The sequence below is a fragment of the Silurus aristotelis genome (genome assembly GCF_946808225.1).
Source record: "Silurus aristotelis genome assembly, chromosome: 21".
Taxonomy (NCBI): Eukaryota; Metazoa; Chordata; class Actinopteri; order Siluriformes; family Siluridae; genus Silurus; species Silurus aristotelis.
The window spans coordinates 20,906,580-20,929,007 of NC_139594.1; the positions used below are offsets into that span (position 1 = coordinate 20,906,580).

The window sequence follows — 22,428 nt, forward strand, 5'->3', positions numbered from 1 at the left end:
CTGTGCTGCTCTCGCTTCAGCTCTGAGATCAAACCCCTCACACCTGAGAAAACTGGATCTTTCTGAGAATAAAGTAGGAGACTCAGGAGTGAAGTGTCTCTCTGCTGTACTGGAGAATCCTCACTGTAAACTGGAGATACTGAGGTAAGATCATCTCTCTGAGAGTCACATGACCTGCTCCTCAGTAACACATTCTCTAATAGTGAGACTGAAGCAGAGCTTTTAGGTTCAGCATCAATGTTCTGAGGAGGAAGTTTATAGTTTTATTTTTTACTTTTGTTTTTTAGTTTAAATGAGTGTTGATTTAATTTGTATCTTTTTATAATCATGACTTTTTATTGACTTTTGTATTGTTTTAGTTTCTAATATCTAATAAATGTACAAAAGTGTTGATATAAATGTGAATGTGACGAGGCAGATGGTCAGTGATGTGAGTGTGATGGTCAGTGATGTCAGTGATGTGAGTGTGATGGTCAGTGATGTGAGTGTGATGGTCAGTGATGTGAGTGTAATAGTCAGTGATGAGTTTGATGGTCAGTGATGAGTGTGATGGTCAGTGATGAGTGTGATGGTCAGTGATGTGAGTGTAATAGTCAGTGATGAGTGTGATGGTCAGTGATGTGAGTGTGATGGTCAGTGATGTGAGTGTGATGGTCAGAAATTAGTGTGATGGTCAGTGATGAGTGTGATGGTCAGTAATGAGTGTGATGGTCAGTAATGAGTGTGATGGTCAGTGATGAGAGTGTGATGGTCAGTAATGAGTTTGATGGTCAGTAATGAGTGTGATGTTCAGTGATGAGTGTGTGATGGTCAGTAATGAGTGTGATGATCAGTGATGTGAGTGTGATGGTCAGTAATGAGTGTGATGGTCAGTAATGAGTGTGATGTTCAGTGATGAGTGTGTGATGGTCAGTAATGAGTGTGATGGTCAGTGATGTGAGTGGGATGGTCAGTAATGAGTGTGATGGTCAGTGATGTGTGTGTGATGGTCAGTAATGAGTGTGATGGTCAGTGATGACTGTGATGGTCAGTGATGTGAGTGGGATGGTCAGTGATGTGTGTGTAATGGTCAGTAATGAGTGTGATGGTCAGTGATGAGTGTGATGGTCAGTGATGTGAGTGTGATGGTCAGTGATGTGAGTGTTATGGTCAGTGATGTGAGTGTGATGGTCAGTGATGTGAGTGTGATGGTCATTATTGAGTGTGATGGTCAGTGATGAGAGTGTGATTGTCAGTGATGTAAGTGTGATGGTCAGTAATGAGTGTGATTGTCAGTGATGTGTGTGTGATGGTCAGTAATAAGTGTAATAGTCAGTGATGTGTGTGTGATGGTCAGTGATGTGAGTGTGATGGTCAGTGATGTGAGTGTGATGGTCAGTAATGAGTGTGATGGTCAGTGATGTGTGTGTGTGATGGTCAGTAATGAGTGTGATGGTCAGTAATGAGTGTGATGGTCAGTGATAAGTGTAACGGTCAGTAATGTGTGTGATGGTCAGTGATGAGAGTGTGATGGTCAGTGATGTGAGTGTGATGATCAGTGGTGAGTGTGATGGTCAGTGATGAGAGTGTGATGGTCAGTGATGTGAGTGTGATGATCAGTGGTGAGTGTAATGGTCAGTGATGTGAGTGTGATGGTCAGTGGTGTTAGTGTGATGGTCAGTGATGTAAGTGTGATGGTCAGTGGTGTTAGTGTGATGGTCAGTGGTGTTAGTGTGTATGAATGATATGGATGTGTTTAAATGTGTGTGGTTTTGGGAGAATGCTTTGTGCTTTGTTACAGAAGGAAAACTAAACTTTACACAAGAACTGAAGTGATCACTCATATTTTACTAAATTATGAAACCATCTTAAAGCATATGTATTTATTTATTTATTTATTTATTTATTTATTTATTTTATTTTATTTAATTTATTAAGTCACCCTGAATTTTATGATATGTGACTTGTGTAAATAAAGTACTGGAGAATCCTCAATGTAAACTGGAGATACTGAGGTAAGATCATCTCTCTGAGAGTCACATGACCTGCTCCTAAGTAACACACATTCTCTAATAGTGAGACTGAAGCAGAGCTTTTAGGTTCAGCATCAATGTTCTGAGGAGGAACTTTATAGTTTTATAGTTTTATTTTTTACTTTTGTTTTTTAGTTTAAATGAGTGTTGATTTAATTTGTATCTTTTTATAATCATGACTTTTTATTGACTTTTGTATTGTTTTAGTTTCTAATATATAATAAATGTACAAAAGTGTTGATATAAATGTGAATGTGACGAGGCAGATGGTCAGTGATGTGAGTGTGATGGTCAGTGATGTGAGTGTGATGGTCAGTGATGTGAGTGTGATGGTCAGTGATGTGAGTGTAATAGTCAGTGATGAGTTTGATGGTCAGTGATGAGTGTGATGGTCAGTGATGTGAGTGTAATAGTCAGTGATGAGTGTGATGGTCAGTGATGTGAGTGTGATGGTCAGTGATGTGAGTGTGATGGTCAGTAATTAGTGTGATGGTCAGTAATTAGTGTGATGGTCAGTAATTAGTGTGATGGTCAGTGATGAGTGTGATGGTCAGTGATGTGAGTGTGATGGTCAGTAATGAGTGTGATGGTCAGTGATGAGAGTGTGATGGTCAGTGATGAGTGTGATGATCAGTGATGTGAGTGTGATGGTCAGTAATGAGTGTGATGTTCAGTGATGACTGTGATGGTCAGTGATGTGAGTGGGATGGTCAGTGATGTGTGTGTAATGGTCAGTGATGTGAGTGTGATGGTCAGTGATGTGAGTGTGATGGTCATTATTGAGTGTGATGGTCAGTGATGTGAGTGTGATGGTCAGTGATGTGAGTGTTATGGTCAGTGATGTGAGTGTGATGGTCAGAAATTAGTGTGATGGTCAGTGATGAGTGTGATGGTCAGTGATGTGAGTGTGATGGTCAGTAATGAGTGTGATGGTCAGTGATGAGAGTGTGATGGTCAGTAATGAGTGTGATGATCAGTGATGTGAGTGTGATGGTCAGTAATGAGTGTGATGGTCAGTAATGAGTGTGATGTTCAGTGATGAGTGTGTGATGGTCAGTAATGAGTGTGATGGTCAGTGATGTGAGTGGGATGGTCAGTAATGAGTGTGATGGTCAGTGATGTGTGTGTGATGGTCAGTAATGAGTGTGATGGTCAGTGATGACTGTGATGGTCAGTGATGTGAGTGGGATGGTCAGTGATGTGTGTGTAATGGTCAGTAATGAGTGTGATGGTCAGTGATGAGTGTGATGGTCAGTGATGTGAGTGTGATGGTCAGTGATGTGAGTGTTATGGTCAGTGATGTGAGTGTGATGGTCAGTGATGTGAGTGTGATGGTCATTATTGAGTGTGATGGTCAGTGATGAGAGTGTGATTGTCAGTGATGTAAGTGTGATGGTCAGTAATGAGTGTGATTGTCAGTGATGTGTGTGTGATGGTCAGTAATAAGTGTAATAGTCAGTGATGTGTGTGTGATGGTCAGTGATGTGAGTGTGATGGTCAGTGATGTGAGTGTGATGGTCAGTGATGTGAGTGTGATGGTCAGTAATGAGTGTGATGGTCAGTGATGTGTGTGTGTAATGGTCAGTAATGAGTGTGATGGTCAGTAATGAGTGTGATGGTCAGTGATAAGTGTAACGGTCAGTAATGTGTGTGATGGTCAGTGATGAGAGTGTGATGGTCAGTGATGAGTGTGATGGTCAGTGATGAGTGTGATGGTCAGTGATGAGTGTGATGGTCAGTGATGTGAGTGTGATGATCAGTGGTGAGTGTAATGGTCAGTGATGTGAGTGTGATGTTCAGTGGTGTTAGTGTGATGGTCAGTGATGTAAGTGTGATGGTCAGTGGTGTTAGTGTGATGGTCAGTGGTGTTAGTGTGATGGTCAGTGGTGTTAGTGTGTATGAATGATATGGATGTGTTTAAATGTGTGTGGTGTTGGGAGAATGCTTTGTGCTTTGTTACAGAAGGAAAACTAAACTTTACACAAGAACTGAAGTGATCACTCATATTTTACTAAATTATGAAACCATCTTAAAGCATATGTATTTATTTATTTATTTATTTATTTATTTATTTATTTATTTATTTATTTATTTATTTATTTATTTTATTTTATTTAAATTATTAAGTCACCCTGAATTTTATGATATGTGACTTGTGTAAATAAAGTACTGGAGAATCCTCAATGTAAACTGGAGATACTGAGGTAAGATCATCTCTCTGAGAGTCACATGACCTGCTCCTAAGTAACACACATTCTCTAATAGTGAGACTGAAGCAGAGCTTTTAGGTTCAGCATCAATGTTCTGAGGAGGAACTTTATAGTTTTATAGTTTTATTTTTTTACTTTTGTTTTTTAGTTTAAATGAGTGTTGATTTAATTTGTATCTTTTTATAATCATGACTTTTTATTGACTTTTGTATTGTTTTAGTTTCTAATATATAATAAATGTACAAAAGTGTTGATATAAATGTGAATGTGACGAGGCAGATGGTCAGTGATGTGAGTGTGATGGTCAGTGATGTGAGTGTGATGGTCAGTGATGTGAGTGTGATGGTCAGTGATGTGAGTGTAATAGTCAGTGATGAGTTTGATGGTCAGTGATGAGTGTGATGGTCAGTGATGTGAGTGTAATAGTCAGTGATGAGTGTGATGGTCAGTGATGTGAGTGTGATGGTCAGTGATGTGAGTGTGATGGTCAGTAATTAGTGTGATGGTCAGTAATTAGTGTGATGGTCAGTAATTAGTGTGATGGTCAGTAATTAGTGTGATGGTCAGTGATGAGTGTGATGGTCAGTGATGTGAGTGTGATGGTCAGTGATGAGTGTGATGGTCAGTGATGAGAGTGTGATGGTCAGTGATGAGTGTGATGATCAGTGATGTGAGTGTGATGGTCAGTAATGAGTGTGATGTTCAGTGATGAGTGTGTGATGGTTAGTAATGGTTGTGATGGTCAGTGATGTGAGTGGGATGGTCAGTGATGTGAGTGTGATGGTCAGTAATGAGTGTGATGGTCAGTGATGTGTGTGTGATGGTCAGTAATGAGTGTGATGGTCAGTGATGACTGTGATGGTCAGTGATGTGAGTGGGATGGTCAGTGATGTGTGTGTAATGGTCAGTAATGAGTGTGATGGTCAGTGATGTGAGTGTGATGGTCAGTGATGTGAGTGTGATGGTCATTAATGAGTGTGATGGTCAGTGATGAGAGTGTGATTGTCAGTGATGTAAGTATGATGGTCAGTAATGAGTGTGATAGTCAGTGATGTGTGTGTGATGGTCAGTGATGTGAGTGTTATGGTCAGTGATGTGAGTGTGATGGTCAGTGATGTGAGTGTGATGGTCATTATTGAGTGTGATGGTCAGTGATGTGAGTGTGATGGTCAGTGATGTGAGTGTTATGGTCAGTGATGTGAGTGTGATGGTCAGTGATGTGAGTGTGATGGTCATTATTGAGTGTGATTGTCAGTGATGTAAGTGTGATGGTCAGTAATGAGTGTGATTGTCAGTGATGTGTGTGTGATGGTCAGTAATGAGTGTAATAGTCAGTGATGTGTGTGTGATGGTCAGTGATGTGAGTGTGATGGTCAGTGATGTGAGTGTGATGGTCAGTGATGTGAGTGTGATGGTCAGTAATGAGTGTGATGGTCAGTGATGTGTGTGTGTGATGGTCAGTAATGAGTGTGATGGTCAGTAATGAGTGTTATGGTCAGTGATAAGTGTAACGGTCAGTAATGTGTGTGATGGTCAGTGATGAGAGTGTGATGGTCAGTGATGAGTGTGATGGTCAGTGATGAGTGTGATGGTCAGTGATGTGAGTGTGATGGTCAGAGATGAGTGTGATGGTCAGTGATGAGTGTGATGGTCAGTGATGTGAGTGTGATGATCAGTGGTGAGTGTGATGGTCAGTGATGAGTGTGATGGTCAGTGATGTGAGTGTGATGATCAGTGGTGAGTGTAATGGTCAGTGATGTGAGTGTGATGGTCAGTAAAGTAAGTGTGATGGTCAGTGGTGTTAGTGTGATGGTCAGTGGTGTTAGTGTGTATGAATGATATGGATGTGTTTAAATGTGTGTGGTTTTGGGAGAATGCTTTGTGCTTTGTTACAGAAGGAAAACTAAACTTTACACAAGAACTGAAGTGATCACTCATATTTTACTAAATTATGAAACCATCTTAAAGCATATGTATTTATTTATTTATTTATTTATTTATTTATTTATTTATTTATTTATTTATTTATTTTATTTTATTTAATTTATTAAGTCACCCTGAATTTTATGATATGTGACTTGTGTAAATAAAGTACTGGAGAATCCTCAATGTAAACTGGAGATACTGAGGTAAGATCATCTCTCTGAGAGTCACATGACCTGTTCCTAAGTAACACACATTCTCTAATAGTGAGACTGAAGCAGAGCTTTTAGGTTCAGCATCAATGTTCTGAGGAGGAACTTTATAGTTTTATAGTTTTATTTTTTACTTTTGTTTTTTTAGTTTAAATGAGTGTTGATTTAATTTGTATCTTTTTATAATCATGACTTTTTATTGACTTTTGTATTGTTTTAGTTTCTAATATATAATAAATGTACAAAAGTGTTGATATAAATGTGAATGTGACGAGGCAGATGGTCAGTGATGTGAGTGTGATGGTCAGTGATGTGAGTGTGATGGTCAGTGATGTGAGTGTGATGGTCAGTGATGTGAGTGTAATAGTCAGTGATGAGTTTGATGGTCAGTGATGAGTGTGATGGTCAGTGATGTGAGTGTAATAGTCAGTGATGAGTGTGATGGTCAGTGATGTGAGTGTGATGGTCAGTGATGTGAGTGTGATGGTCAGTAATTAGTGTGATGGTCAGTGATGAGTGTGATGGTCAGTGATGTGAGTGTGATGGTCAGTAATGAGTGTGATGGTCAGTGATGTGAGTGTGATGGTCAGTAATGAGTGTGATGGTCAGTGATGAGAGTGTGATGGTCAGTGATGAGTGTGATGATCAGTGATGTGAGTGTGATGGTCAGTAATGAGTGTGATGTTCAGTGATGAGTGTGTGATGGTTAGTAATGGTTGTGATGGTCAGTGATGTGAGTGGGATGGTCAGTGATGTGTGTGTGTGATGGTCAGTAATGAGTGTGATGGTCAGTAATGAGTGTGATGGTCAGTGATGTGTGTGTGATGGTCAGTAATGAGTGTGATGGTCAGTGATGACTGTGATGGTCAGTGATGTGAGTGGGATGGTCAGTGATGTGTGTGTAATAGTCAGTAATGAGTGTGATGGTCAGTGATGAGTGTGATGGTCAGTGATGTGAGTGTGATGGTCAGTGATGTGAGTGTGATGGTCATTAATGAGTGTGATGGTCAGTGATGAGAGTGTGATTGTCAGTGATGTAAGTATGATGGTCAGTAATGAGTGTGATAGTCAGTGATGTGTGTGTGATGGTCAGTGATGTGAGTGTTATGGTCAGTGATGTGAGTGTGATGGTCAGTGATGTGAGTGTGATGGTCATTATTGAGTGTGATGGTCAGTGATGTGAGTGTGATGGTCAGTGATGTGAGTGTTATGGTCAGTGATGTGAGTGTGATGGTCAGTGATGTGAGTGTGATGGTCATTATTGAGTGTGATTGTCAGTGATGTAAGTGTGATGGTCAGTAATGAGTGTGATTGTCAGTGATGTGTGTGTGATGGTCAGTAATGACTGTAATAGTCAGTGATGTGTGTGTGATGGTCAGTGATGTGAGTGTGATGGTCAGTGATGTGAGTGTGATGGTCAGTGATGTGAGTGTGATGGTCAGTAATGAGTGTGATGGTCAGTGATGTGAGTGTGATGATCAGTGGTGAGTGTGATGGTCAGTGATGAGTGTGATGGTCAGTGATGTGAGTGTGATGATCAGTGGTGAGTGTAATGGTCAGTGATGTGAGTGTGATGGTCAGTGGTGTTAGTGTGATGGTCAGTGATGTAAGTGTGATGGTCAGTGGTGTTAGTGTGATGGTCAGTGGTGTTAGTGTGTATGAATGATATGGATGTGTTTAAATGTGTGTGGTGTTGGGAGAATGCTTTGTGCTTTGTTACAGAAGAAAACTAAACTTTACACAAGAACTGAAGTGATCACTCATATTTTACTAAATTATGAAACCATCTAAAAGCATATGTATTTATTTATTTATTTATTTATTTATTTATTTATTTATTTATTTAAATTTATTAAGTCACCCTGAATTTTATATGTGACTTGTGTAAATAAAGTTTTGTAAAAGTCATAAAAGTCTCCCTTCCTCTCCTTGCCTCCCTCCCTCTCTCCATTTGTTTCTCCTTCATCAATCCATCCCTCTCCTTCCTTCCTGCTCTCTCCTCCCTCCCTCCCGCTCCCTCCTGCTCTCTCTTCCATCCCCCCCTCCCCCTCTCTCCTGCCTGCTCTCTCCTCTCTCTCTCTCTCTCTCTCTCTCTCTCTCTCTCTCTCTCTCTCTCTCGCTTTCTAGTGGAAAGAACACACAAAGGATGTGTAATGTGTAGAAACTGAGAGAGTAAAGTGTGTGTCATTGTGTATCTGCAGGTTGTGTAATTGTGGAGTATCAGATGAAGGCTGTGCTGCTCTCGCTTCAGCTCTGAGATCAAACCCCTCACACCTGAGAGAACTGGATCTGTCTGAGAATAAAGTAGGAGACTCAGGAGTGAAGTGTCTCTCTGATCTGAAGAATGATAAATGTAACAAACTACAGACACTGAAGTGAGTAATAATCTGTTTTATATAACCACTGAAACTGATGTAATGATTAGTGTTATTTACTACTTTAGCGTTATTTACTTCATCAGTGTTATTTACTACTTTAGCGTTATTTACTTCATCAGCGTTATTTACTACATCAGCGTTATTTACTACGTCAGCGTTATTTACTACATTAGCGTTATTTACTACATTAGTGTTATTTACTACATCAGTGTTATTTACTACATTAGCGTTATTTACTACATCAGTGTTATTTACTACATTAGCGTTATTTACTACATCAGTGTTATTTACTACATTAGCGTTATTTACTACATCAGTGTTATTTACTACATCAGTGTTATTTACTACATTAGCGTTATTTACTACATCAGTGTTATTTACTACATCAGCGTTATTTACTACATCAGCGTTATTTACTACATCAGTGTTATTTACTACATCAGTGTTATTTACTACATCAGTGTTATTTACTACATTAGCGTTATTTACTACATCAGTGTTATTTACTACATTAGCGTTATTTACTACATCAGCGTTATTTACTACATCAGCGTTATTTACTACATCAGTGTTATTTACTACATCAGTGTTATTTACTACATCAGTGTTATTTACTACATTAGCGTTATTTACTACATCAGTGTTATTTACTACATTAGCGTTATTTACTACATCAGCGTTATTTACTACATCAGTGTTATTTACTACATTAGCGTTATTTACTACATCAGTGTTATTTACTACATTAGCGTTATTTACTACATCAGTGTTATTTACTACATCAGTGTTATTTACTACATCAGTGTTATTTACTACATTAGCGTTATTTACTACATCAGTGTTATTTACTACATTAGCGTTATTTACTACATCAGCGTTATTTACTACATCAGCGTTATTTACCACATCAGCGTTATTTACTACATCAGCGTTATTTACTTCATTACCGTTATTTACTACATCAGTGTTATTTACTACATCAGCGTTATTTACTACATCCATGTTATTTACTACATTAGCGTTATTTACTACATCAGCGTTATTTACTACATCAGTGTTATTTACTACATCAGTGTTATTTACCACATCAGCGTTATTTACTACATCAGCGTTATTTACTTCATTACCGTTATTTACTACATCAGTGTTATTTACTACATCAGCGTTATTTACTACATCAGCGTTATTATTTACTACATCAGCGTTATTTACTACATTAGCGTTATTTACTACATCAGAGTTATTTACTACATTAGTGTTATTTACTACATCAGTGTTATTATTTACTACATCAGCGTTATTTACTACATTAGCGTTATTTACTACATTAGTGTTATTTACTACATCAGTGTTATTTACTACATCAGCGTTATTTACTACATTAGCGTTTTTTAATACATCAATGTTATTTACTACATTAGCGTTATTTACTACTTTAGCGTTATTTACTTCATCAGTGTTATTTACTACTTTAGCGTTATTTACTTCATCAGCGTTATTTACTACGTCAGTGTTATTTACTACATCAGTGTTATTTACTACATTAGCGTTATTTACTACGTCAGCGTTATTTACTACATCCATGTTATTTACTACATTAGCGTTATTTACTACATCAGCGTTATTTACTACATCAGTGTTATTTACTACATCAGTGTTATTTACTACATCAGCATTATTTACTACATCAGTGTTATTTACTACATTAGTGTTATTTACTTCATTACCGTTATTTACTACATCAGTGTTATTTACTACATTAGTGTTATTTACTACATTATTGTTATTTACTACATCAGTGTTATTTACTACATTAGTGTTATTTACTTCATTACCGTTATTTACTACATCAGTGTTATTTACTACATTATTGTTATTTACTACATCAGTGTTATTTACTACATTAGTGTTATTTACTTCATTACCGTTATTTACTACATCAGTGTTATTTACTACATTAGAGTTATTTACTACATCAGTGTTATTTACTTCATTACCGTTATTTACTACATCAGTGTTATTTACTTCATTAGCGTTATTTACTACATCAGTGTTATTTACTACATCAGTGTTATTTACTTCATTACCGTTATTTACTACATCAGTGTTATTTACTACATCAGTGTTATTTACTACATTAGTGTTATTTACTTCATTACCGTTATTTACTACATCAGTGTTATTTACTACATCAGCGTTATTTACTACATCAGCGTTATTTACTACATCAGCATTATTTACTACATCAGTGTTATTTACTACATTAGTGTTATTTACTTCATTACCGTTATTTACTACATCAGTGTTATTTACTACATCAGTGTTATTTACTACATCAGTGTTATTTACTACATTAGTGTTATTTACTTCATTACCGTTATTTACTACATCAGTGTTATTTACTACATTAGTGTTATTTACTTCATTACCGTTATTTACTACATTATTGTTATTTACTACATTAGTGTTATTTACTACATTAGTGTTATTTACTTCATTACCGTTATTTACTACATTATTGTTATTTACTACATCAGTGTTATTTACTACATCAGCGTTATTTACTACATCAGCGTTATTTACTACATTAGTGTTATTTACTTCATTAGTGTTATTTACTACATTCAATTCAATTCAATTCATTTTTATTTGTATAGCGCTTTTAACAATGAACATTGTCTCAAAGCAGCTTTACACAGATAATGCGGTGATTAAAAATGAATATGTTCTTTATGAGTAAGTTTGTCCCTGATGAGCAAGCCGGTGGCGACTGGCGACTGTGGCAAGGAAAAACTCCCCGAGATGGCATAAGGAAGAAACCTTGAGAGGAACCAGACTCAAGAGGGAACCCATCCTCATCTGGGTTACACCGAATGTCCATTTGTGGCGGGTATACAATGTTGCGGGGTGCAGTGATGATGATCAAAAGCGAAGTGTATTTCTGAGTCAGTGTAGGAGACTGTTGACATCAGTGTAGGAGACTGTTGACATCCAATCCAGGCAGGCCTGGATGAAGTGGGAAGATCCACGGGGGGGAGAGGGGCAGGAACAGTGGTCACTGGAGCCTCAGGAGCATGTTTAACTCGACCGAGAGAGAGAGAGAGAGAGAGAGAGAGAGAGAGAGAGAGAGAGAGAGAGAGAGAGAGAGAAGAGGGTGACAGGAAGAGAAGGATATGGATTATTAAGTGTACCTATTGTTGCATGAGAGTTAAAGTCACTGTGCAGTTTGGACTCCGGCAAGACTCGCTATAGCAGCATAACTAAAAGGGAGAACCAGAAGGCAACACAGACATGAGGGATCTCTGGGATAAGAGACGGCCCACCACACCACCATCAACAAACCTGAGTGAACACGTGAATGTGAGGGGACGACAGCGTACAAATATCCCAGTTCACCAAACACTCTATATCAATGTTCCCTCCAGATCTGAGCCTTTACCTGAGAAAAAATCTACTGATTAAAGGCTTGACTGAATAAATATGTTTTCAACCTCGACTTGAACACTGAGACTGTGTCTGAGTCCCGAACACTGATAGGAAGGCTGTTCCATAACTGCGGGGCTTTATAAGAGAAAGATCTGCCCCCTGCTGTAATCTTCATTATTGGAGGAACCAACAGATAGCCTGCACCTTTTGATCTAAGTAGGCGTGGAGGATCATACTGGTACAGAAGTTCACTCAGATACGGTGGTGCAAAACCATTAAGTGCTTTATATGTCAGTAGTAAAATTTTATAATCAATGCGAGATTTGATTGGGAGCCAGTGTAGACTGATTAATACAGGGGTGATGTGGTCATATTTCCTAGATCTAGTGAGGACTCTTGCTGCTGCATAACTGAAGCTTATTTATGCACTTACTCCAACACCCAGACAGTAAAGCGTTACAGTAGTCTAATCTAGAAGTAACAAAAGCATGAACTAGTTTTTCTGCATCCTGTAACGACATCATATTTCTAATTTTAGCAATATTTCTAAGGTGAAAGAAGGCGATCCTGGTGATATTATTCACGTGAGCCTCAAAGGAAAGACTCGAGTCAATAATCACACCAAGGTCTTTGACAGCCGTACACGCTGAAACAGAAACACCATCCAGAGATGTTAGGTAATCGGAAAGTTTGCTTCTAGCTGCATGTGGTCCTAGTAAAAGTACTTCCGTCTTATCTGAGTTTAGCAGAAGAAAGTTATCGAGCATCCACTGTCTAATGTCCTTTACACATTTTTTAACATTGTTAAGCTGATCTCTCTCATCTGGCTTTGCTGAAATATATAGCTGTGTATCATCAGCATAGCAATGGAATCTAATACCATGTTTATGAATAATTTCTCCAAGAGGCAGCATATATAAAGAGAAAAGCAGAGGGCCTAAGACAGATCCTTGAGGAACACCAAACTTTACCTCAGAGAGTGTGGAGAACTCACCATTAACATCAACAAACTGATAGCGATCAGTCAAATAAGACCTGAGCCAAGAGAGAGCTGTTCCCTTTATTCCAACAACGTTCTCAAGTCTAGCAAGTAGTATAGTGTGATCAATGGTGTCAAAAGCTGCACTAAGGTCGAGCAAAACAAGTAAGGAGACAAAACCCTGATCAGAGGTGTGGAATTTTTTGATAGGCATCGATACAAACCAAGTCTATACAACCAAGTCTATAAAGTAATTATCAGTTAAGTTGTTTTAGTATCACTTAATAGACTAAGTATACTCTTTGCTTTAATAAACCTGCCTAACAGGTTGACCTTAGACCAATGTAATCAAAGCCTATTGCTTGCTTATAAAGAAACCACAACAGAGACCATTTAGAAAAAGACCACCATGTTTATTAAGGACGACACTCCCAGTGGGAACACTTAGGGAAAAGATGACAAGGACGACAAACCAGCCAGGGACTGTTAAGAGACAGACTATGGTAGGGCTCAGAAGAAAGGGACCCACAGGGGTCAGGCCCAAAGCCAGGCTCAGGCTCAGATTCAACCATGATGACACTGTCAGGAGATGCCCAAGGAGTAGGAGGAGAAGAGGGCCCATGAGGAGGATTGCAGGGAGAAGTAGGGGAATAGGAAGGAGAAGCACCTTGACGAAGATCAGGCGAACTAGGCCCTGAGTCAGGCCCAGAATCAGGTGCACTGTCAGTGTCAGATGAGAGGGGAGCCCCAGGAGGAGAACTGACAGGCAGAATCAACACAGGGTCAGTCTGAGTGCCCACATCAACGGTAGAAGGAGAGGTGTGGGCAGTAGGGGAAGAAGTAGGACGATCAGGACCATCACAAGGGTCGACCAAATAGTTGTCCAAGTCATCAAGCAAACGGGAGATCTGGAAATGGCGATAGGAAGAAATGGGAGAAGTGCAACCCCTAGAGTAAGGGTGAGACCTCTTGCGTCTAGTGGTTTTGTAACGAGCTAGAAATAACACAAAGAAAGAAGAAAACAAGGCCAAGGTCAACGAACAGCATGGTGGCAACTAAATAGGAAGAACCAGTCCAGTACACTAGGTACTGAACTAGTGCACAGCCAAGCTTAAGAAAAATATCTAACACACAGCCATATAATCAACTATAACCATAGCATTAGCAGGAAAAGGTACATAAGAGCATTAAAATGAAGGTCTAAGGAGAAATATATAATCATAGAATAAGGTAAAATAAGAGAAGAAACTTACGCATAATCAAGAAGAAGAAAATAAGAAAATATCCAAAGGAACTGAAGGCTAGTCCAAAATAGTGTTGCTCAAACAAGCGTTAAGACAAGAATGAGGAAGATAGGACAAGTTTTAAAAAATAAAACCCCAAGAAGGCCCGAAAATAAGGGGATATAGGTAAGAGGAAACACGTGGAGGAAATGACGAAGGGAAGAGGAAGAACCAGGAGGGAACGAAAATAATGGGAATTAGGATTCACCACGTGATGCATAATAATGAGTAGGAAGGGCCCAAAAATTGGGTAGGTCAGAAATAATGGGATTTCGAGTAGAACTATGTAAATTAAGGTAGGAGGCGCCTAGAGGCGCCGGCACATAAATAAGAGACGCTCGCAGCAGAGAAGAAGAGTCGTAGACGAGTTTGAGTCTCTTCTAAGAGCAGTCTCTTTTTGAGCAGTAGGATTACCTTCAAGACCGGTCTGAAGACTTTCTTTCGGGATTTTATTTGGTACTTTCAGCTTTTGGTGAGCTCTGATTTTGGAAACTACCTAAAAGTTCAGGGTGGAAATCACCTTAGGTGATTCACCCATTAGGGTTTTGGGGACTTTCCTTTTGAAGCGCTTGCAAGCATCTATTATTCTGAAAAGGAGTTTTTCTTTTGGATTATATCTGTTTTGGTGATTGATCTTCTCTGCAGAGAAAAGAAATAAACTTGTATTTTGCTGTCCTTCTCATCCAAGTCTCTGGGCCTTTTATTGGGAGTTCTGACCGAGTTAGTGTTAATTAAGAACCAAAGAGGTAAACTTGGAGCACTCCTGAGGTGTTTGGTCTCAGAGGGGATTCTGAGATCCGACATTTTATTGGTGCCGAAACCCGGGAGCTTCTCCAAGGGATCGAACCAGGTAGCCTGAAAGCCTGATCCAGGGACCACTTACCCAGCAGTCTACAGAAGCCGGCCTAAAAACAGATCAAGGTAAGCAGACACCTTTTTGAAATATAAAGTCTGTGTAATTTGATATATCTGTGGCCTGCTGTGGTGGGGTGGCCCCGGAGAAGGGTGAACGGCACCTGACCCAAAGCCAAGAACCAAGGCAAAAAGAGAGGCTTGGATTGTGGAAAACAGCGAAAAATTAGCTAAGTAAGTGAAGAGATAAAGATTACTGGCGGTGAATCAGCCAGGGCTGACGGGATAGTCAGGCACTGTGGTATAGCAGTGGGATAAAAAGATACTAGCGGTGAAACAGCTAGGGCTGACGGTATAGTCAGGTGGTTTGAATTACTGGCGGTGAAACAGCCAGGGGCTGCACGGAAGCAGTGGTTGGGGGGCCCCCGGGGTCTAATGCAAATGTGTATGTGAATGATATGTGATTAAGCTCAAATGTGTTATTGATATTACTGTGATATTGAAATGCAAATGTGTTGTTGATGTGTTGATGAATAACTAAATTAAATTCAATTAAATTCATTTTTATTTGTATAGCGCTTTTAACAATGAACATTGTCTCAAAGCAGCTTTACACAGATAATGCGGTGATTAAAAATGAATATGTTCTTTATGAGAAAGTTTGTCCCTGATGAGCAAGCCGGTGGCGACTGGCGACTGTGGCAAGGAAAAACTCCCCGAGATGGCATATGGAAGAAACCTTGAGAGGAACCAGACTCAAGAGGGAACCCATCCTCATCTGGGTTACACCGAATGTCCATTTGTGGCGGGTATACAATGTTGCGGGGTGCAGTGATGATGATCAAAAGCGAAGTGTATTTCTGAGTCAGTGTAGGAGACTGTTGACATCAGTGTAGGAGACTGTTGACATCCAATCCAGGCAGGCCTGGATGAAGTGGGAAGATCCACGGGGGGGAGAGGGGCAGGAACAGTGGTCACTGGAGCCTCAGGAGCATGTTTAACTCGACCGAGAGAGAGAGAGAGAGAGAGAGAGAGAAGAGGGTGACAGGAAGAGAAGGATATGGATTATTAAGTGTACCTATTGTTGCATGAGAGTTAAAGTCACTGTGCAGTTTGGACTCCGGCAAGACTCGCTATAGCAGCATAACTAAAAGGGAGAACCAGAAGGCAACACAGACATGAGGGATCTCTGGGATAAGAGACGGCCCACCACACCACCATCAACAAACCTGAGTGAACACGTGAATGTGAGGGGACGACAGCGTACAAATATCCCAGTTCACCAAACACTCTATATCAATGTTCCCTCCAGATCTGAGCCTTTACCTGAGAAAAAATCTACTGATTAAAGGCTTGACTGAATAAATATGTTTTCAACCTCGACTTGAACACTGAGACTGTGTCTGAGTCCCGAACACTGATAGGAAGGCTGTTCCATAACTGCGGGGCTTTATAAGAGAAAGATCTGCCCCCTGCTGTAATCTTCATTATTGGAGGAACCAACAGATAGCCTGCACCTTTTGATCTAAGTAGGCGTGGAGGATCATACTGGTACAGAAGTTCACTCAGATACGGTGGTCCGAGACCATTAAGTGCTTTATATGTCAGTAGTAAAATTTTATAATCAATGCGAGATTTGATTGGGAGCCAGTGTAGACTGATTAATACAGGGGTGATGTGGTCATATTTCCTAGATCTAGTGAGGACTCTTGCTGCTGCATTCTGAACTAACTGAAGCTTATTTTTGCACCTACTCGCACACCCAGACAGTAAAGCGTTACAGTAGTCTAATCTAGAAGTAACAAAAGCATGAACTAGTTTTTCTGCATCCTGTAACGACATCATATTTCTAATTTTAGCAATATTTCTAAGGTGAAAGAAGGCGATCCTGGTGATATTATTCACGTGAGCCTCAAAGGAAAGACTCGAGTCAATAATCACACCAAGGTCTTTGACAGCCGTACACGCTGAAACAGAAACACCATCCAGAGATGTTAGGTAATCGGAAAGTTTGCTTCTAGCTGCATGTGGTCCTAGTAAAAGTACTTCCGTCTTATCTGAGTTTAGCAGAAGAAAGTTATCGAGCATCCACTGTCTAATGTCCTTTACACATTTTTTAACATTGTTAAGCTGATCTCTCTCATCTGGCTTTGCTGAAATATATAGCTGTGTATCATCAGCATAGCAATGGAATCTAATACCATGTTTATGAATAATTTCTTCAAGAGGCAGCATATATAAAGAGAAAAGCAGAGGGCCTAAGACAGATCCTTGAGGAACACCAAACTTTACCTCAGAGAGTGTGGAGAACTCACCATTAACATCAACAAACTGATAGCGATCAGTCAAATAAGACCTGAGCCAAGAGAGAGCTGTTCCCTTTATTCCAACAACGTTCTCAAGTCTAGCAAGTAGTATAGTGTGATCAATGGTGTCAAAAGCTGCACTAAGGTCGAGCAAAACAAGTAAGGAGACAAAACCCTGATCAGAGGCCAATAACAGGTCATTTACCTCCTTAACTAGCGCCGTCTCTGTGCTATGATGAGGCCGAAATCCTGACTGATACATTTCAAAAATATTATTCATAAGTAGGTGTGAGCAGAACTGCTGTGCTACAACCTTTTCCAAAATTTTGGCTATGAAGGGGAGATTTGATATTGGTCTGTAGTTGGACAGCTGACATGGGTCAAGGTCAGGTTTCTTAATTAGGGGGTGGATAACTGCCAGTTTGAAGGATTTTGGTACAAAACCAGTGCTAATGGAAGAGTTTATTCTTTTTAAAACAGGTTCAATTACCTCTGGAATGATCTGTTTAAAGAAACTTGTAGGCAAGGGATCGAGAATGCAGGTTGATGATTTTGATGAGGAAATTAATGAAATTTACTACATTAGCGTTATTTACTACATCAGTGTTATTTACTACATCAGAGTTATTTACTACATTAGCGTTATTTACTCCATTAGCGTTATTTACTACATCAGCGTTATTTACTACATTAGTGTTATTTACTTCATTACCGTTATTTACTACATCAGCGTTATTTACTACATTAGTGTTATACACTTCATTATTGTTATTTCCTACATTAGTGTTATTTACTACATCAGTGTTATTTACTACATCAGTGTTATTTACTACATCAGCGTTATTTACTACATTAGCGTTATTTACTACATTAGCGTTATTTACTTCATTACCGTTATTTACTACATCAGTGTTATTTACTACATCAGCGTTATTTACTACATTAGCGTTATTTACTACATTAGCGTTATTTACTTCATTACCGTTATTTACTACATCAGTGTTATTTACTTCATTAGCGTTATTTACTACATCAGTGTTATTTACTACATCAGTGTTATTTACTACATTAGTGTTATTTACTTCATTACCGTTATTTACTACATTATTGTTATTTACTACATCAGCGTTATTTACTACATCAGTGTTATTTACTACATTAGTGTTATTTACTTCATTACCGTTATTTACTACATCAGCGTTATTTACTACATCAGTGTTATTTACTACATCAGCATTATTTACTACATCAGTGTTATTTACTACATTAGTGTTATTTACTTCATTACCGTTATTTACTACATCAGTGTTATTTACTACATTAGTGTTATTTACTACATCAGTGTTATTTACTACATTAGTGTTATTTACTACATTACCGTTATTTACAACATCAGTGTTATTTACTACATTAGTGTTATTTACTACATCAGTGTTATTTACTACATTAGTGTTATTTACTACATCAGTGTTATTTACTACATTAGTGTTATTTACTTCATTACCGTTATTTACTACATCAGTGTTATTTACTACATTATTGTTATTTACTACATCAGTGTTATTTACTACATTAGTGTTATTTACTTCATTACCGTTATTTACTACATCAGTGTTATTTACTACATTAGTGTTATTTACTACATCAGTGTTATTTACTACATCAGTGTTATTTACTTCATTACCGTTATTTACTACATCAGTGTTATTTACTTCATTAGCGTTATTTACTACATCAGTGTTATTTACTACATCAGTGTTATTTACTACATTAGTGTTATTTACTTCATTACCGTTATTTACTACATTATTGTTATTTACTACATCAGCGTTATTTACTACATCAGTGTTATTTACTACATTAGTGTTATTTACTACATCAGTGTTATTTACTACATTAGTGTTATTTACTTCATTACCGTTATTTACTACATCAGTGTTATTTACTACATTACTGTTATTTACTACATCAGTGTTATTTACTACATTAGTGTTATTTACTTCATTACCGTTATTTACTACATCAGTGTTATTTACTTCATTACCGTTATTTACTACATCAGTGTTATTTACTACATCAGCGTTATTTACTACATCAGTGTTATTTACTACATCAGCATTATTTACTACATCAGTGTTATTTACTACATTAGTGTTATTTACTTCATTACCGTTATTTACTACATCAGTGTTATTTACTACATTACTGTTATTTACTACATCAGTGTTATTTACTACATTATTGTTATTTACTACATCAGTGATATTTACTTCATTACTGTTATTTACTACATCAGCGTTATTTACTACATCAGCGTTATTTACTACATTAGTGTTATTTACTTCATTAGTGTTATTTACTACATTCAATTCAATTCAATTCATTTTTATTTGTATAGCGCTTTTAACAATGAACATTGTCTCAAAGCAGCTTTACACAGATAATGCGGTGATTAAAAATGAATATGTTCTTTATGAGTAAGTTTGTCCCTGATGAGCAAGCCGGTGGCGACTGGCGACTGTGGCAAGGAAAAACTCCCCGAGATGGCATAAGGAAGAAACCTTGAGAGGAACCAGACTCAAGAGGGAACCCATCCTCATCTGGGTTACACCAAATGTCCATTTGTGGCGGGTATACAATGTTGCGGGGTGCAGTGATGATGATCAAAAGCGAAGTGTATTTCTGAGTCAGTGTAGGAGACTGTTGACATCAGTGTAGGAGACTGTTGACATCCAATCCAGGCAGGCCTGGATGAAGTGGGAAGATCCACGGGGGGGAGAGGGGCAGGAACAGTGGTCACTGGAGCCTCAGGAGCATGTTTAACTCGACCGAGAGAGAGAGAGAGAGAGAGAGAGAGAGAGAGAGAGAGAAGAGGGTGACAGGAAGAGAAGGATATGGATTATTAAGTGTACCTATTGTTGCATGAGAGTTAAAGTCACTGTGCAATTTGGACTCCGGCAAGACTCGCTATAGCAGCATAACTAAAAGGGAGAACCAGAAGGCAACACAGACATGAGGGATCTCTGGGATAAGAGACGGCCCACCACACCACCATCAACAAACCTGAGTGAACACGTGAATGTGAGGGGACGACAGCGTACAAATATCCCAGTTCACCAAACACTCTATATCAATGTTCCCTCCAGATCTGAGCCTTTACCTGAGAAAAAATCTACTGATTAAAGGCTTGACTGAATAAATATGTTTTCAACCTCGACTTGAACACTGAGACTGTGTCTGAGTCCCGAACACTGATAGGAAGGCTGTTCCATAACTGCAGGGCTTTATAAGAGAAAGATCTGCCCCCTGCTGTAATCTTCATTATTGGAGGAACCAACAGATAGCCTGCACCTTTTGATCTAAGTAGGCGTGGAGGATCATACTGGTACAGAAGTTCACTCAGATACGGTGGTGCAAAACCATTAAGTGCTTTATATGTCAGTAGTAAAATTTTATAATCAATGCGAGATTTGATTGGGAGCCAGTGTAGACTGATTAATACAGGGGTGATGTGGTCATATTTCCTAGATCTAGTGAGGACTCTTGCTGCTGCATTCTGAACTAACTGAAGCTTATTTATGCACCTACTCGCACACCCAGACAGTAAAGCGTTACAGTAGTCTAATCTAGAAGTAACAAAAGCATGAACTAGTTTTTCTGCATCCTGTAACGACATCATATTTCTAATTTTAGCAATATTTCTAAGGTGAAAGAAGGCGATCCTGGTGATATTATTCACGTGAGCCTCAAAGGAAAGACTCGAGTCAATAATCACACCAAGGTCTTTGACAGCCGTACACGCTGAAACAGAAACACCATCCAGAGATGTTAGGTAATCGGAAAGTTTGCTTCTAGCTGCATGTGGTCCTAGTAAAAGTACTTCCGTCTTATCTGAGTTTAGCAGAAGAAAGTTATCGAGCATCCACTGTCTAATGTCCTTTACACATTTTTTAACATTGTTAAGCTGATCTCTCTCATCTGGCTTTGCTGAAATATATAGCTGTGTATCATCAGCATAGCAATGGAATCTAATACCATGTTTATGAATAATTTCTCCAAGAGGCAGCATATATAAAGAGAAAAGCAGAGGGCCTAAGACAGATCCTTGAGGAACACCAAACTTTACCTCAGAGAGTGTGGAGAACTCACCATTAACATCAACAAACTGATAGCGATCAGTCAAATAAGACCTGAGCCAAGAGAGAGCTGTTCCCTTTATTCCAACAACGTTCTCAAGTCTAGCAAGTAGTATAGTGTGATCAATGGTGTCAAAAGCTGCACTAAGGTCGAGCAAAACAAGTAAGGAGACAAAACCCTGATCAGAGGTGTGGAATTTTTTGATAGGCATCGATACAAACCAAGTCTATACAACCAAGTCTATAAAGTAATTATCAGTTAAGTTGTTTTAGTATCACTTAATAGACTAAGTATACTCTTTGCTTTAATAAACCTGCCTAACAGGTTGACCTTAGACCAATGTAATCAAAGCCTATTGCTTGCTTATAAAGAAACCACAACAGAGACCATTTAGAAAAAGACCACCATGTTTATTAAGGACGACACTCCCAGTGGGAACACTTAGGGAAAAGATGACAAGGACGACAAACCAGCCAGGGACTGTTAAGAGACAGACTATGGTAGGGCTCAGAAGAAAGGGACCCACAGGGGTCAGGCCCAAAGCCAGGCTCAGGCTCAGATTCAACCATGATGACACTGTCAGGAGATGCCCAAGGAGTAGGAGGAGAAGAGGGCCCATGAGGAGGATTGCAGGGAGAAGTAGGGGAATAGGAAGGAGAAGCACCTTGACGAAGATCAGGCGAACTAGGCCCTGAGTCAGGCCCAGAATC

At 38.9% G+C, this 22,428-nt stretch overlaps 2 protein-coding genes and 1 pseudogene across 3 annotated transcripts in view; 2 read left to right on the forward strand and 1 right to left on the reverse strand.

Moving 5' to 3' along the window:
* The window catches only part of LOC310716381 (NLR family CARD domain-containing protein 3-like), a 19,459-nt pseudogene extending 10,715 nt beyond the window's left edge, over window positions 1-8,744 (forward strand). Inside the window, exons 8-9 of the transcript XR_014538249.1 lie at window positions 1-144; window positions 8,559-8,744. The exon at window positions 1-144 is cut by the window's left edge and continues 30 nt beyond it. The product of XR_014538249.1 is annotated as an NLR family CARD domain-containing protein 3-like (transcript). The remainder of the gene's footprint in view (window positions 145-8,558) is intronic.
* The window catches only part of LOC310716350 (uncharacterized protein), a 185,513-nt gene that overhangs the window by 75,876 nt on the left and 87,209 nt on the right, over window positions 1-22,428 (reverse strand).
* LOC310716476 (uncharacterized protein) overlaps window positions 1-22,428 on the forward strand; it is a 73,814-nt gene that overhangs the window by 34,879 nt on the left and 16,507 nt on the right. The gene's annotated exons all lie outside the window — the stretch shown is intronic.